We start from the raw sequence: 15,645 nt of genomic DNA on the forward strand, positions 1-15,645 counted from the left end.
GCAGTGAGCATCTGTCTACACCACCTGATAAACTTGCTCCATCCCGCTCCAAAAAGCACATGAAAATGAAAAAAAAGTGTGTGTCATCACCTTACGACCGCTCAAGACCTCTGTTGTCTTCATATGCTGACCTCAGGTCTGTAAAGCGGGTGGCGCGGAGCACAGGGCAAAGGCTAAAACTGGCTGAACATGTCAATCAGACGAGCATAGAGCACATGTGCCATGTTGATGAAATGAGCTGTCAATCACAGTGTCAGTGGATGAGCACAGGTGCGCCGAGGGAGAGAAGAAATGCCATCAAACACTCACACATGCTCCAACAACATGACAGAAGACTGAGTGCACTTTCAGAAATAAAGAACAGACTGAGGACAGGAATTTTGTATGTTAATGGGGCCTGAAAACGCTGCATTCGTAGCACTCAGAAGACAAAAAGTAAGACCAGAACTCTTAGATGACTAAAAATAGAACATTATTTATTACAGACTCGCTCATTTCTGTGTTTTAAATCGTTTAATACTGTGCAGCGGTTTGTCTTTGATGTGGCAGCAGGTAATGTTTACATTTGTTAGCTAGCATGCTAGCAGCTGCAACTCACTAGGTGCATTAAAAGGCACGATTTCATGTTTTCCTTTGCCTTTGAAGGGTTACTAAACATTGTTTGGATAAGGCCTCAGATATATACAGTTGAAGTCAGAATTATTAGCCCTCCTTTAAATTTTTCTTTTTTTAAATATTTCCCAAATTATGTTTAACAGAGCAAGGAAATTTTCACAGTATGTCTGATAATATTTTTAAGTCTTGTTTGTTTTATTTTTGCTAGAATAAAAGCAGTTTGTAATTTTTTAAAAAACATTTTAAGGTCAATATTATTAGCCCCTTTACGCTATTTTTTTCTGATAGTCTCCAGAACAAACCATCATTATACAATAATTTGCCTAATTACCCTAACCTGCCTAGTTAAGCTAATTAACCTAGTTAAGCCTTAAAATGTCACTTTAAGCTGTATAGAAGTGTTTTGAAAAATATCATTAAAAATATTAATAAAATATAATTTACTGTCATCATGGCAAAGCCACAGAGATTAGTTTCAAACCCAAGGATGTACTCTTTATTCATTCATTTAATTATTTTAAGCTCATTTTCCTTTAGCTTAGTCCCTTTATTTATCAGGGTTTGCCACTGCGGAATGAACCGTCAACTTACCAGCATATGTTTTACACAGCGGATGCCCTTCCAGCTGCAACCCAAGATCGGGAAAACACCCATACACTTCACATTCACACACAAACACTACGGCCAATTCAGGGTGTACTCACACTATGCTATCCGAACCGTGCCCAAGACCGTTTCCCGAATCGTTTGAGAAGTGTGAGTGCTCTGAATCAGGCTCAGGCATGGCAAAGATCTTAGAATGACCAAGAGGCAACACTTAATAGACCATTCCATTGCAACTGCAGCGCCCAGCAACAGCCCTGGATTATGGCATTTAGGAGTGAAACCGATCAGCCTTCCATTGGATCTTATTGCTGTCGCAATGGCAAGCAGCTGCTTTGTTTTTTATTTATTTATTTAAAAAGCGCATTAAAGTTGAGATACAACCTGAAAGACGACAATACAACACTAACTATGACAATCATCAGCACTTTTAATAGTTTATTTTACAGACTTATAATATGCTGTTGTTCTATTGGAGTTTTCATTCCAAAATGGGCGCTGCTCCATCTAGTGTCTGTTTTCACAAATTGCACAAATTGAGTGTCGCCTCTTGGTGATTCTATGCTCTTTGGGCACGGTTCACTTGGCCGGCCCTGGCCCGGTTGGAAGAGGTTTGTGGTTCACTTGGGCTTTGGCGCGGTACGCTTGTGTGTGAGTGCAAAACATGTCTGACCCCGAAATTGAAAGCAAGACGTGACTTTTAAGGGACTGTTTCATATGGATTTATTAATCATTCTTACTGTTCAATGAATGCAAATTGTTGTAGATTATTAAAGATGCAAACCCCTCACTGCACGACAGCTGCACATTCAGCAAACCTCCTAATTCCTGCAGCATGAGGACTTCATGATTGTTTATGAGCGTCAAAACAGGCTGATTTGTTCAGTGAAATATTTCACTGCATGTCACCGCTGTAACGAAGTGGCTGACACAGAGGGATCCATTAGCAGTATTTTTATTAAACACAGTTTAATAAACAATAGCACACAGATGTTGTGTGTGCGCAAACTCACATCAAACACAGTAGTATGTAGTCGTTGGTCGCTGGTAAACACAGGATGAATATGCAAGCATAGGTCAGAGACAGGCGGCTAGTACCTGAGTCGGTGAGCAAGCTAGAGTTCAAGGGCAGGTGGCTAGTATCAGATTCGGTATTCAGGCTGGAGTACAAGGCAGGCGGCAGGCAAGACAGGGTCAGAAGCAGGATCACAATGGGAAAGCAGGCAAGGATGAGAACGCTCAGTAGTGTTAGCCGGGGCAGAACAAGACTTCGCAATGAGGTGTATGTGAGTGCTGCTTATATGTGTGTGGTGATTGATTGTGGGATGTGATTCAGGTGTGTCTGCAATCAGTGTATGTGGATGACGTAATGTCAATAGTCTGGTGATGGTGACCTCTGCTGGCCAGCGAGGGGAATGACTGGGACCCAGTCGGTGACAACCGCATCCTAAACGACTAAACGATATAACTAAAGAAATCTCCACTGTGCTGAGCGAAATCTCTTACTGAACAGCGCATCATCGATGACGCTTGATTGATGAAGGCCCGAATGTAATGTGAGAGCGGGTTGTCGGGGGAGACGGGAGGGGGGACAAGCGTGCTTTGGCCTGGTTCAAGGCAACTGTACTTAGTGTGAGTACGCCATCAGTTTATTTAAGTCACCTACAGCGCATGTGTTTGGACTGTGGGGGAAACCAGAGCACCTGGAGGAAACCCACGTGAACACTGGCAGAACATACTAACTCCACATAGAAATGCCAACCGACCCAGCCAGGACTTGAACCAGCAACCTTCTTGCTGTAAGGCGACAATGCTAATGACTGAACCACCTTGCCACCCTAAATTTGTTAAAATATATAAACAAAACAAAACGCCTCACGCCACAACATGTGGTCTGTGAACAGGAGATGCTCAAAGGCAGCGTGTCACTGATCCAGCAAAGCTGATTGTTCACACTGCTGGAACTAATGCACTGTCCATCAGAGAGATTCTCATCTACAGTCCTCTGGCCACACGCACCAACCACACCAGTTAATGGACCATGATCCACACGGTCTGCAACAAAACCCTGCACTTATTTCATTCCAATGGCACTTCAAACGCAAGATGCATGCAATCCAAATAATCAAGATGATACCATGCGCCAGCGCAAAACAGCATGTTTACTGGAGTTAAGCATATAGGAAAACATATTGAGTGTAAACTTGGCAAGAAAAAGGGCTACATTTGACGTCCAAGTCATGCCTCATAGAAAAGACTTAATGTGAAGCAGTCAAACAGTTGGTGGAATCTGATGGAGAAGATTCCGTGGGCATGAATTGGGGACTAAAAGTACTATGAGGAAGAAACAGATTCCACATGAAAATACACCTCATTACACATCATCCAAAAATAATTAAATGTAATGTGCAATAGTTCATTCAGTAAAAAAGATACTGTAGCTGCCCTTTGGTTTCCATGAACGAAACAGAGAGTTTCTGACGGGTGCTTGATTCTTTATTATGCTCAAGACGAGAGCCATTTAACTTTCGTTGCGTAGCACTGTGGAACTACACAAAGAAACAACAAAAATCAATAAAAACAACTCGTATACAGAATAATATGACGAATAAAGATATAATGTACAGAGCGACATATGAAAATGAAACAATGAAGTATATGAAGACAGTTTGGGACAACTAATAAGAAGGCAGAGCTCACGATTAACATATATACAAACGAACTCATGTGACTTAAATATAAACTTCACATACCTCGCTCCGCTTTACCAAAGGGTTCTATTAAATAAATTGTGCAGGATTAAGCCTCCTTTTTCCATAAATCGCACAGGAACGGGTCTTCTCTTCGCTCTGCTAGCCTGATTAACCTATTTGTTACCTAGGCTACCGAAACACGTGACATGCTCTGAAGCTCCAAACTTATTTAAAGTGATATAGTCATTTAGTGGTCACTTACAGATACAATTAAGCAGTGGTGTAAAGTAATACATTACAAATACTCAAACTACTGTAATAAAGTAGTTTGTCTCAGAAATTGTAGTTTACTAAGTAGTTTTAAAAATGTGTACTTTTACACATTTTTAGTACTGTATCAGTACTTTTACTCCTCTAATTTCCCTCAACCTGAAGTCACCACTTTATTTTTCTTGTCTATGGAAATTAGAATAATCAGTCCTGTGATTCGTCCAATCAAATCGCACATAGAAGATAAATCGAGGTCCAAAATCTGGACAAAACCAAAAACCACCCAGCTACATGATACAGAGTCCAGACAGCCTATAACAAGCTGTCTGTATAAACACACACACACACACACATAGACACACAGTACCAAGCAAGCGACACACAGCATCACTCTCTCTCTCGTTTACACACACACACACACAGACACGCACACATGGACAGCACCATGCTCTCTCTCTCATTCACACACATACACATACACACACATAGCAACAAACAAGCTACACACAGCATCACGCTCCTATTCACACACATACATATGCGTGCTTGTTCGCTCGGGAGTCGGGAGCGATATTGTTAGACCACCCGTTCACGTTCAAATTACACCAGTTCCCTTTTTTTGGAAATTTATTCTCGTGCCGCAAGAAATCTGGTCGGGTCCCGCAGGAATGCAGACCCCTAATTTAGTGGATGGGGATGATTGGGAAGCCATGATGGGTAAGGGCTGATGGAGGGAATTTGGCCAGGACAACGGGGTTACGAGAAGTGCCATGGGATTTTTAATGACCACAGAGAATCAGGACCTTGGTTAAACGTCTCATCCAAGAGACGACGCTCACTGACAGTATAGTGTCCCCTTCACTATAATGGGGCATTAGGACTCACACAGACCAAGGGTTGAGCAGCCCCTGCTGGCCTCACTAACACCACTTCCGACAGCAACCATTATTTTCCCATGTGGTCTCTCATCTAGGTATTGACCAGCTATATTAGTGCATTAACTTAGCACTGCTTTGTAGCAATGCTTGCATATTGGTCTGTTTATGTCCTTCCTTGTTTATTTGTTCACAAACCAAAAATTGTATCATTTTAAATATTCCAGTATCGATACTTATCGAAAAATCGATATTTTTGATAACACTAATGCTGAAGTAACACCCATGTGACTACTTTTCACCAAAATCTACAGAACACTCATAATGTATGTGTCAAACTGGACCATTCTGTGATAACTATATCTTTCTATACAGCTTAAAGGCGCTTATTAATTAAAACAAGTGTACGCAACAAATCTACTAATGAAATGTTTGTACATTTCAAGAGATGTTTTGAGTGAAGATTTGTACCTCTGACCCCCTTAGCAAAGGTCTGAAGAAGCACATCATTAAGTTGCTGCTTTAATGAGCTTACAACTTCCTCGTTTTTGGGGCAGGGATGCTGTCTGTTGAGGGCACAGGATCTCTGCGGGGTAGAGCACAGTGTGTGTGTGTGTGTGTGTGTGTATGTGTTTATGTGTGTGTAGGATGCTAGAGGCTGTAAGCTCAGGGTTTTACGAGCTGGTACCTCCTGTCTGGCACAAATTTACAGAAAAGAATTGTTTCCTGAGGCCCACACTGCCAATCACACAATTGCTAAACACAAATACACATAATTCCATGCACACTTTACATTTCAAGGCATACATATAATGCGGAAAATAGGTCTAAATTATTTATTTATTTAATATTATCTGTTGATAGCAGTGTTTAATTAATTTTTATATAGGTGTATATAGTTTTTTTTTTTGATTGGCTCCAAACAAAACTGTCTAAAATAATTAAAAACTATTGATTAATTAACCTAACTTGCCCAGCTATACTGGTTAAAATTGCTAAATGTAAATTTTTGACTTTTCTAAAGCATAAAAAAATACCATAATATTTTTGCAGATATTTAGGAAACATGCAAAGTGAACATTCTTGTTTATCTGAAAGACAACGCTGAAGTCAGATATTCCGTCTTTGTTTTGATTCTGTTAACCTGCCCAATGCCATTATATTTTAGCACCCCGGCTTGCCTTGTTGAAAAACAGAATAATTCATTCATTCAGAAAGGCTCTCAAAGTATGCGTCCATGACCGAAATGTGACCTCCGCTCCGGTGGACAGTAGCAGACTCCCAAATGAAATGCGGATTCAGTGAGGTGCTTATTAATTATGGAATAATATAATTGTTACGAATAAAAACATTAGGTGAGCAGGTTACATTGTAACAGCGGGTCTTAACAATACGCTGTGTAATAAGATTTGCAGTGATAAGCAATTTGGCCGTTTGCACCAGACGAAACACGACAGAAATTTAAATACAGCCATTCAGAAGTACAGAATAGTGCACTCACTGCACTGCAATGAAATGGTAAGAGTTTAGAATTGAATTAATCCATATTAATCCTCTTTAACATTTTTAAATGTACATGCTGAATCACTAATTTGTGTTGGTTTGCATTATTTCAGAGTTCTAAAGGTCAATTTCCAATGGTTTATTTTATTTTCATGATCTGAGCTGAACTATCTGCTGCTGCTTTTAGTAGTATGGCAATAAATGTCATGTAAAATGGCATTCAAACTCTCATTGCTAGCATTTAACATTAGCTGCGTCCCAATTGGCACACTATGCACTCATGCACTATGTACTTATGCACTTACACACTCAACAGGATAGTATATGTATGTAGTGGCGTCCCAAATGGCACACTAATGTTTTTTTACTAAGCGGAAATTCAAACCGTTTCCCTGATGACGTTTGACGGTTGCCAAATCAGTGAAATAAACAACAGAATTATCAAATAATACCTGCCGTGAGTATAACCGCATTCATCATCGGGAGGTGCTATAATCACTCTCGTAGGAGAATTTTGCTTTCACCATCCAAAATAAATAAAGTTATCCAACATGTGCGTCCGATAGCTCCGCCCCTTCCGCTAAGTAAGCAAACCTGCGGTCGTTGAGTGCGTAAAGAGTCCATCATTACACACTTCATTTTAGTGGCTGAATGAGTGCATCAACCGGGTAATTAAAGTGCACTTACCATTTTTTGAGTTTTCAGTGTAAACACACTACTTATACTATTTATACTACAAAATGGCATAGAATAGTGCATAAGTTTGCAACTTGGGATGCAGCTACTGAATAAAGCACATGAGGTGTAACCGAGGTGATCATTGTCAGTTTTCTGTTGTATAGCTGCAAGAGATAGAATTAATTTCAAATATTTCAATTCGAGATGTTGGTTAGGACAAAAACTCCTTTTAATATGGAAAATATTTCCTCTTTATATTATTGAAACAACTTATATTTCTTGCAGCTGAACAACAGGATGAATGACATTGATCACCTTAGGTACACCTCATGTGCTTTATTCAGAGTTAAATGCTAATAATCTGAGTTTGAACGCCATTTTACATGACATTTATTGCCATACTACTGAAAGCAGCAGCAAATATTTCACCTCAGATCTTGAAAATAAAATAAACTGTTTGAAATTGAACTTTAGGACTGTGACTCAGTGCAAGCCAGCACATGATTCAGCCTGTACATTTAATAATATTAAAGAGTTTTAATATATATTAATTAGTTTGTAGTTTACAATTTTTTTGGAGTGCAGTAAGTGCACTATTATGTACTTCTGAATGGCTGTATTTACATTTCTGTCGTGTTTCGTCTGGTGCAAACAGCCAAACTGCTTATCACTGCAACTCTTATCACGTAGCGTGTTGTTAGGACACTAGGTTTATAGTCTAGGGTCATAATGTTTATATTATTCGCTAATTAATCACCCTCTCATGTGGAACTCTGAATCAGAGTCTCATTTTGGAGCCTGTTACAATCCACAGAAGGTTGCATTTTAGGTCACGAACTCATGCTTTGGGAGCTTTTCTGACTGAATGAATGAAATACGCTGAAATAACACAACCTGGTATACTGAAATATAATTGGCTAAACTGGCAGTGGGCGGGTTAAATGACCAAAAAAAAGACAGACATTCCGGCATGTAACGCACATTTTCAAAGCAGAATATCTGACTTCAGCATTGTTTTTCAGATAAACAAGAATGTTCACTAAGCATGTTTCTAAAATCTCTGTAAACATATCATGGTATTTTTATGCTTTAGAAGATTCAAAAACTTACATACAGCACGTTTAAATTGAGTATCTTACAAAGTAACTAGTAAAAGATTGTATATTGTAAAAATTGCAAATACATTAGATATTTAATTAATAAAATTAATTAAGAATTTTTTTACTTAAATAATTAAAATTTTACTGGAGGGTTAATAATTTTGCCATTTTTCAAATTGTCCAATATATCAAACTCTCAAACATTACATTTCTTTCTGTCAAATATGAGACACCACAAAACAAAATGGCTTCTATTAAACAAATGCTACCGAAACAAAAATAATCAAAATCTTTTCAATTGTTTTTGATGTCAACTATTACAAATATAAACAAAAAAAAGTGTGTACGGTGCACTGGAAATTTCATCGATCATAATAGACTGGTGCTGTGACACGTTTGAGAAAGTCCTTGGAAAAAAAATCCTCCATTCTCTGACCCTCATTAACCTCTCCGGCCGCAGCTCTGGCCTTTCAGACAGAAGCCAAACACAACCGTGATTAATGCAGGTCTGCAGCTCAGGAAGAGGTCTGTAAACCACAGTTTGAGTGCACAGGGTCACAGTGATGGAGCTGTGACAGAAACATTGGACATTTCACACAGCAGAGACGGACTGACACTCAATACCTTCCCAAGTCCAAATTTACGATGTTTACTTTGCTAGCACACATTGTTTATGTGAACAATTAATTTGTGCAAGTTAGTTTACAGATCAAAAAAAAAAAAGTTTGTTTTTAAGATGTGATTTATTGCTAAAAATATAAATAATTGTAACAATTAATTGTAGTGTTCATAAGTTATTAGTTAGCTAATGCATTGTGAGTTAATAAGAACTAACGATAAATTACTTTTTCATTAACAAAGAAAGTTAACAAGATAACAAAGATGAGTAAATACTGTAGTAAATGTATTGTTCATTGGCTGATTGTGTAAGTAAATCTATTAATTAATGGACCAATATGAGGTCTCACTTTTTTTCCACTCACTTTTTTTTTAAGTAAAGTAACTAATTGCTTTTTACAGTGTATTTAATTATGACGATATTAAGCAGGTATTTTGAGTCTAAAGCTCCATGTACATTTGTCCAGCTCAAGGTCAGGCTGTCCATATGTGTGTGTGAACAGCTGTGAGGACAGAGACTGACTTCAGCTCTCATACCAGTGACAGAGTCTCTTCAACAGCTGATCAAATGTTTTACTCGTTACATTATACAATTATACCGGCATGTCAAGGAAATCACACTGCACCACATGACCTGGGGCTGCAGTTAGTCACTCACGGTTTTCAGAATCTTCCACTTTTAGCTCAAACTATTGATATTTTTATTAATTGTTTGATATATACAGTTGAAGTTCAAATTATTAGCCCTCCTGAATATTTTTCCCAATCTCTGTTTAATGGAAAGAAGATTTTTTTCCAACACATTTCTAAACATAATACTTTTAATAACTCATTTCCAATAACTGATTTATTTTATCCTTGCCATGATTACAGTAAATAATATTTTACTAGATGTTTTTCAAGTTGCTAATATTCAGCTTAAAGTCACATTTAAATTAGGTTGACTACACAGCAAAATATGGGGACCCAAAACAACTCTATGGGTGTTAATTTCAACACTTTGAAAGTGTCTCATGGGGTCCACTCAAAACAGAGTTAAATCAACACTTTCAAAAGGGTTGGCACATTGACACCGAAGTAAGGGTTAATTTTAACTCTGGGCAGAGTTAAAAAATGTAACTATATTTAACACCGCCTAGTGTAATATATTTATTTTATTCAACTCTCTTGAGTGTAAATATGGTAAAAAGGTCAAATAGACTGTAAATTACAAAAGAAAAAACATTTTATTTGAAAACATTCACCACTTCAACAATTCATTCAGTTTTTAAAATGCAACAATGTCAAATATGCTTTAAATCTTTTATTAGTACAGACAGTATCAACAAAATATGTATGACCAGTGCTCAAAAAGGCTGTTTCAGTCCTTTGGTCCAAACTTGATGTGTTATCAGAGCAATTTGAAAGTTCAATATAGCGTCACTCATAGTTTACTCCTGAACTCATAGTTTTCTTGTGAAATTACATTTTAAACAACTTGGCGTGCAAATCTTTCACTTCGGGTGTTTCCTTGGTCCTCCATATCAAACACAGCAGTTTAAATTAAGGTATAAATGCTGTAAACTTGTGTGAAAACAAACTGGAGCTAGGAAATCTCATCAAGCATGTCCTGTGAATGAAGTGCTTCCCAGCCACAGGATGACCTTTTTATCCATGACGATGTAGTAGCTGCTGATCGCTCGTCTAGTGGTTCCTGATGCACGGATATACTGTAGGGTGATGCTCATCTAAGAACTCTTCAAGACTCCAGCATGACTAAGAAAAATGTTTGAAAACAAATTGCAATCAAATTCTATGATAAATTTAAAAGAACATTTAAAGTAAATAAAACATTCAAGAAATCTAAACTCACCTTTTGAAAATCTTCATGATGATCCACAACTTGACTCTCCCAGCTGGTTGAGGGGACAGGATATGGAAAAGTAGAAAAAACACATATATCACTGTTGGATCTCCAAAAACAATTAGGTTAACCACTATGACTAGAACTGGAAAAACAGGCAGCTGTCTGTCCAGAATCCTGAATTTAACACAACACTTGGAGCAAAATTTAGAGGAGCTTAAAATCTTTTATATCATTTAGTGATGCTGACTTCCCCAAAATATTGGCCACAGTGTAAAAAATATTCATAAACTTCATAAACAACAGTTTTCTGTAAGCGTGTGCGTGCGTGCGTGTGTGCGCATGTGCATGTTTCTTTACCAGAATCAAATTGTTAGGCCCTTTTAGGTCCAGTATTGACGCCACCTTTACTGGAGTCTAGCAGATGTTTCAGGTCTAAATATAATCTAAAATATTAGGATAAGCAGAAGAGGAAAAGTGCAAAGTAAAGAGCAAAACATTATTTAAGTAATAGTTCACCCACAATACAAAACTTATCACCTTCATGTCATTCATTATTCTTTAATGCTCTAATACCCTCTCAGCTTATGTGAAACAAATACAGAACTTTATCAAACATACCTTCATTATTATCACCACATATGACAAAGAAGGTGTGCTTGGTCATTTCACCAACTCTGGAAATACACCATCCGTCTCTAATCAGCCACCGTCACAGGGTCTTGTGTTATTGTATAGAGAACTGTGGCTGTTAAAAAAAACAACAAAAAATTTGTATTTAACACATATGCATAACCTTCAGATAAAAAGGAGAGATGAACATCACAAAGTATGCCTCACACTTTTTCAGATATCTTTTGATTCAGATGTTGATTATTGATAATAAATCTACAAATCAAACCTGTATCATCATTAGGCTGCTCAAATATGAATCAGTTGATTAATTTTACAGACAGGTGGCTGTTTACAACGCACTAAATTGTCTTTAATAAAACGGAAATGTTGTGTACAGTACATGCTAAGTTTAGCCTATAGTTTTAAGCACAATATCATGCGGGAGAAAAAAGCTTGACTAAGATGTTCCTGACTACATAAATAGCCTAACTTACTAACGTCAGACATCCCGAGTTGGGAAAAGTAATTTTCGGGGGATACAGAGTTGATTTGCGGGAGGTAGCGGGAGAGATGAGAACCTGAAGAGCAATGGGATGAGTTGCGCGCGACGTACCTGAAGAGCGGTGGGGGTGACTTGCGCGCGACGTACCTGAAGAGCTGGGAGGGATGCGGTGGAGAGGGGTGTGCAAAGTGTTTAATGACCGGGCGGGTGACGCGCGATTTCCGGGAGATTATCATTCATTTGCGGGCATCTACTTGGGCATCTGGGAGTCTCTGTGCATTTGCAGGATAACGTTACGTTAGTCCCGCAAATTCCGGGAGACTTCTGTAACCTTAAATGTCTGAGAAAGTGCAAACGCGGTCATTTAAAGACATTAATGTTAACATTCCGACTTTAATGGTTGTCAACGCTTAATATAATTCAAGCGTACGTTATCACGCAAGTCTATGAATGAACCAGTTTAAAAGGGCTGCGGTGTTTAAAATAACCAAATTAACGTACACGAATAACAAACAATCATATGTTTTAGTCAGGAAGCCTTTTACAAGTAACGTTAAGCATATGTTCATTTACTCACCAGATATGTTTTAGAAATTCTCCAGAGCGTATGGAAACCGTCCTGTGTTGCCGTTAGCATCCAGGCAGAGTAGGCTAGGCTGCTCCGGGGATTCCCTCGCTAGTTTGCTTTGAATTAAAGGGGAAGTGTCGATTTTATTTTACAGATGGGTAACAACGCACAAAATGGCATTAAGCGTGACAGAAATGTGTTGAACATGTACATTTGATGTTTTTATGCACTATGAATGCGTGAGCATATATAAAAACATTCTTGAAAAGAAGTGAATAGTAATGCAGTTAAGCTAGATACACAAACGACCATGAATGAACCGCAGAAGATTAAAATTGTCACTCCATTCTAAAGTTATTAACTTAACAATGTTTACAACTGTATTTCCTTAAAGAAAGTCAGTAAAATACCAACATTTAGGTAGTTTGACTCACCAGTTGCTGTTCTAAACCTCAGATGGAAAATGGCGTCTGGAAAATTCTTCAGTGACTGGGGCTGCATGAATTCCCGGATGTTGGAAATAACACCACCAAGTGTTGAAAAGATAACTCCTTGATTTCGCACTGAATAAAATCAATTCTAACTCTAATTATATTCATTTATCAAAATTTAACTCTTTAACGTCAACACTTTACTCTGAAATGCTTCAACACCGAGAATTTAACTCAGATGAATTTGCTGTGTAGTTAGGGTAAGTTTTATTCTAGCAGAAATAAAACAAATAAGACACTCCAGAAGAAGGAGGACTTCAACTGTGTGTGTGTGTGTGTGTGTGTGTGTGTGTGTGTGTGTGTGTGTGTGTGTGTGTGTGTGTGTGTGTGTGTGTGTGTGTGTGTGTATACACAGTTGAAGTCAGAATCATTTGCCCCTCTGAATTATAAGCCCCTGTTTATTTTTCCTTCAATTTCTGTTTATTAATGAAAAAGTGGGGGCTCTACTTTAATGATCTAAGCGCAAAGTCTAAAGTGTATGGTGCAAAAGCATTAAGGGCTTGTCCGAATCAACTTTTGCTATTTTAAGGACAGAAAAATACGGTCTGTGCAGCATCGCCTGGTCTAACAGGGTTGTGCTTATTCTCTTAATGAGTTGTGGGTGTGTTTTGAGAATAAACCAATCAGGGTCTCATCTCCCATTCCTTTTAAGAGTCACTAGCGAGACAACAGTTAAACAGACTATCTGCAGCGCGAGGATAAAGAATGAGCCTCCTCCATTCCTCTTTACTTCATCTTTCTCTTTCAAAGATAAGGAAACAGTGTTGTACGCACAGACATCCATTAGCCTGCATGATTAATTTTGCTTGTGAAGCGCAAAGATTTGTTTTAAAACTATTTCTAAATTAAGTTCAAGCAAACGAATAAAAGAACAATAATAACAAAGTGTGGTCAAACAATGGAGTTTTACCCAAATACACATCCTATGCCCCATAGTCCAAAACCAAGACAGGTGGACAAATCTAAGCTTTTTTTGAACAAAATAAATATAAATAAATATAAATTAAATATAAATTAAATAAATATAAGCAATTAAGGAGCACAATTAACATGTTCTATGAGTTCACAAAGTGGACCAAATGGATTTACTATTTAAACAACCTGGCAGAAAACGAGAAAATTGAAAATAGCAACAAATCGCGGTAAACATGTCTTGCGCATTAACTGTTATCATTAATTAAAAAAAATAGCAATAAATTACATCTTAAAATAGTTTCAAATATAAATCATGCATTTTCAATTGTAATTATGTTACCATTTTACTGTATTTCCAGTCAAATAAATGCCAACTTGAGTGATAACATAATTAACATACATCATAATCATGTAAATTATAAGATAATTATATCAAAATATCATAATTACAAGTTAATTTATCAAATATCTTAAAATTTATTAATTATTAAAAACCTATAACTGGCAGCTTACTATAGAACGAAGCAGGCAGGGAAAGAGAGAGGAGGAGGAAAAGGTGAAGTAAGACATGGTATGAGAACAACTTGTACCATAATTCCCAGCTGCCACATGCCACCTCAGCTACGGTGCTACTAACTTTTCACAAGTGAACTCATGAAGATGATTTTGCTGACCTCTTCTTCTACACATTACACTTTTGGCAACACCAAAATCTTGGGTTTCTATTCCTAGGAAATGTATGAATTGATATGTTTGACTGCGATTTGGAATAGTTTCTGCTAACTGCATCAAACTGACAGAATTAAGCCAGAGCGTTGAAAGACTTGAAAGACTTTCTCAGGAATTTCACAACACATATTTAAATTTTCAATCGTGTCGACTCCTTAGTTACATAAGTTTGGCATATCGCCTCTAATGTTGGGTCACGTCACACCTCTACTGCGCTCGCTCCCTACAGGATCAAGTTCAAAACACTTGTGTTGCCAAATAGGGCTGCTGATGGACATACTAGCACTCTGAGCTATTATTCCTGTCCTCAAACCCAAATACTAGACAAAACTGATTCATATATATATATATATATGGGTTAAATATATATATATATATATATATATATATAGCAATATCACACGAGTAGCAGTATATCGCTGTATATCGGCACTGGTGGGAGTCGTTGGCTCGAGGCTGCATACAGAATCCCTTAGTGTCCGTCCAGTGACATATACAGCCATATCGCACTGCTACGAGTGTGATATTTCATTTATACAACAAATTGGGGGCATAATCGTGTATATAAAAAAAGAAAATCAAACACGGAGAGTCTCAAAAGCCCTTTGTAAAGAGGAACTACTTTCTCCCGCCAATCATTCACATCTGCAGCTGACAGTCAGAACAGCTGAAATCGTTGCTATTTCACCAACATCATTTAGAGCTAGTATTTGTATGATTCTCTAGCATAATGTCTAAACTGATGACAAAACAGGTGATTTTGCTCACATTTTAAGATTATAAGGCTGAACGCCATGAAATGCCATCAGTCTACAGACATTTCCCAGTATTTCTCTGTTGCAATCAGGAAATCACAACAATTAATCCCTAAAAAGCCAAAACAAAGCAAACACTTCCAGATTACTATGGTATAAATACAGCACTACAGCATATAAAAGAGAGAGATCGACTTAAAATGTCCCCTACCTGTTCTATAATGGTTTGATCAGCTGTAGTTTGAAATGGTATTCGGTCATTAAATAACAAT

The 15,645-nt window shown here is 37.7% G+C and overlaps 1 long non-coding RNA gene across 1 annotated transcript; it reads right to left on the reverse strand.

Annotated features, from left to right (window-relative positions):
* Positions 1-10,162: 10,162 nt before the first annotated feature.
* LOC137487510 (uncharacterized) lies at positions 10,163-12,973 on the reverse strand. The gene is made up of 6 exons (XR_015507136.1): positions 12,918-12,973; positions 12,493-12,599; positions 11,420-11,546; positions 11,159-11,244; positions 10,808-10,850; positions 10,163-10,710 (listed from the first exon to the last, which is right to left on the reverse strand). It is a non-coding gene; the product is annotated as an uncharacterized LOC137487510 (long non-coding RNA).
* Positions 12,974-15,645: the final 2,672 nt, after the last annotated feature.

The sequence above is a fragment of the Danio rerio genome, chromosome 14, assembly GCF_052040795.2.
Source record: "Danio rerio strain M-AB ecotype USA chromosome 14, GRCz13ab, whole genome shotgun sequence".
NCBI classification, from domain to species: domain Eukaryota; kingdom Metazoa; phylum Chordata; class Actinopteri; order Cypriniformes; family Danionidae; genus Danio; species Danio rerio.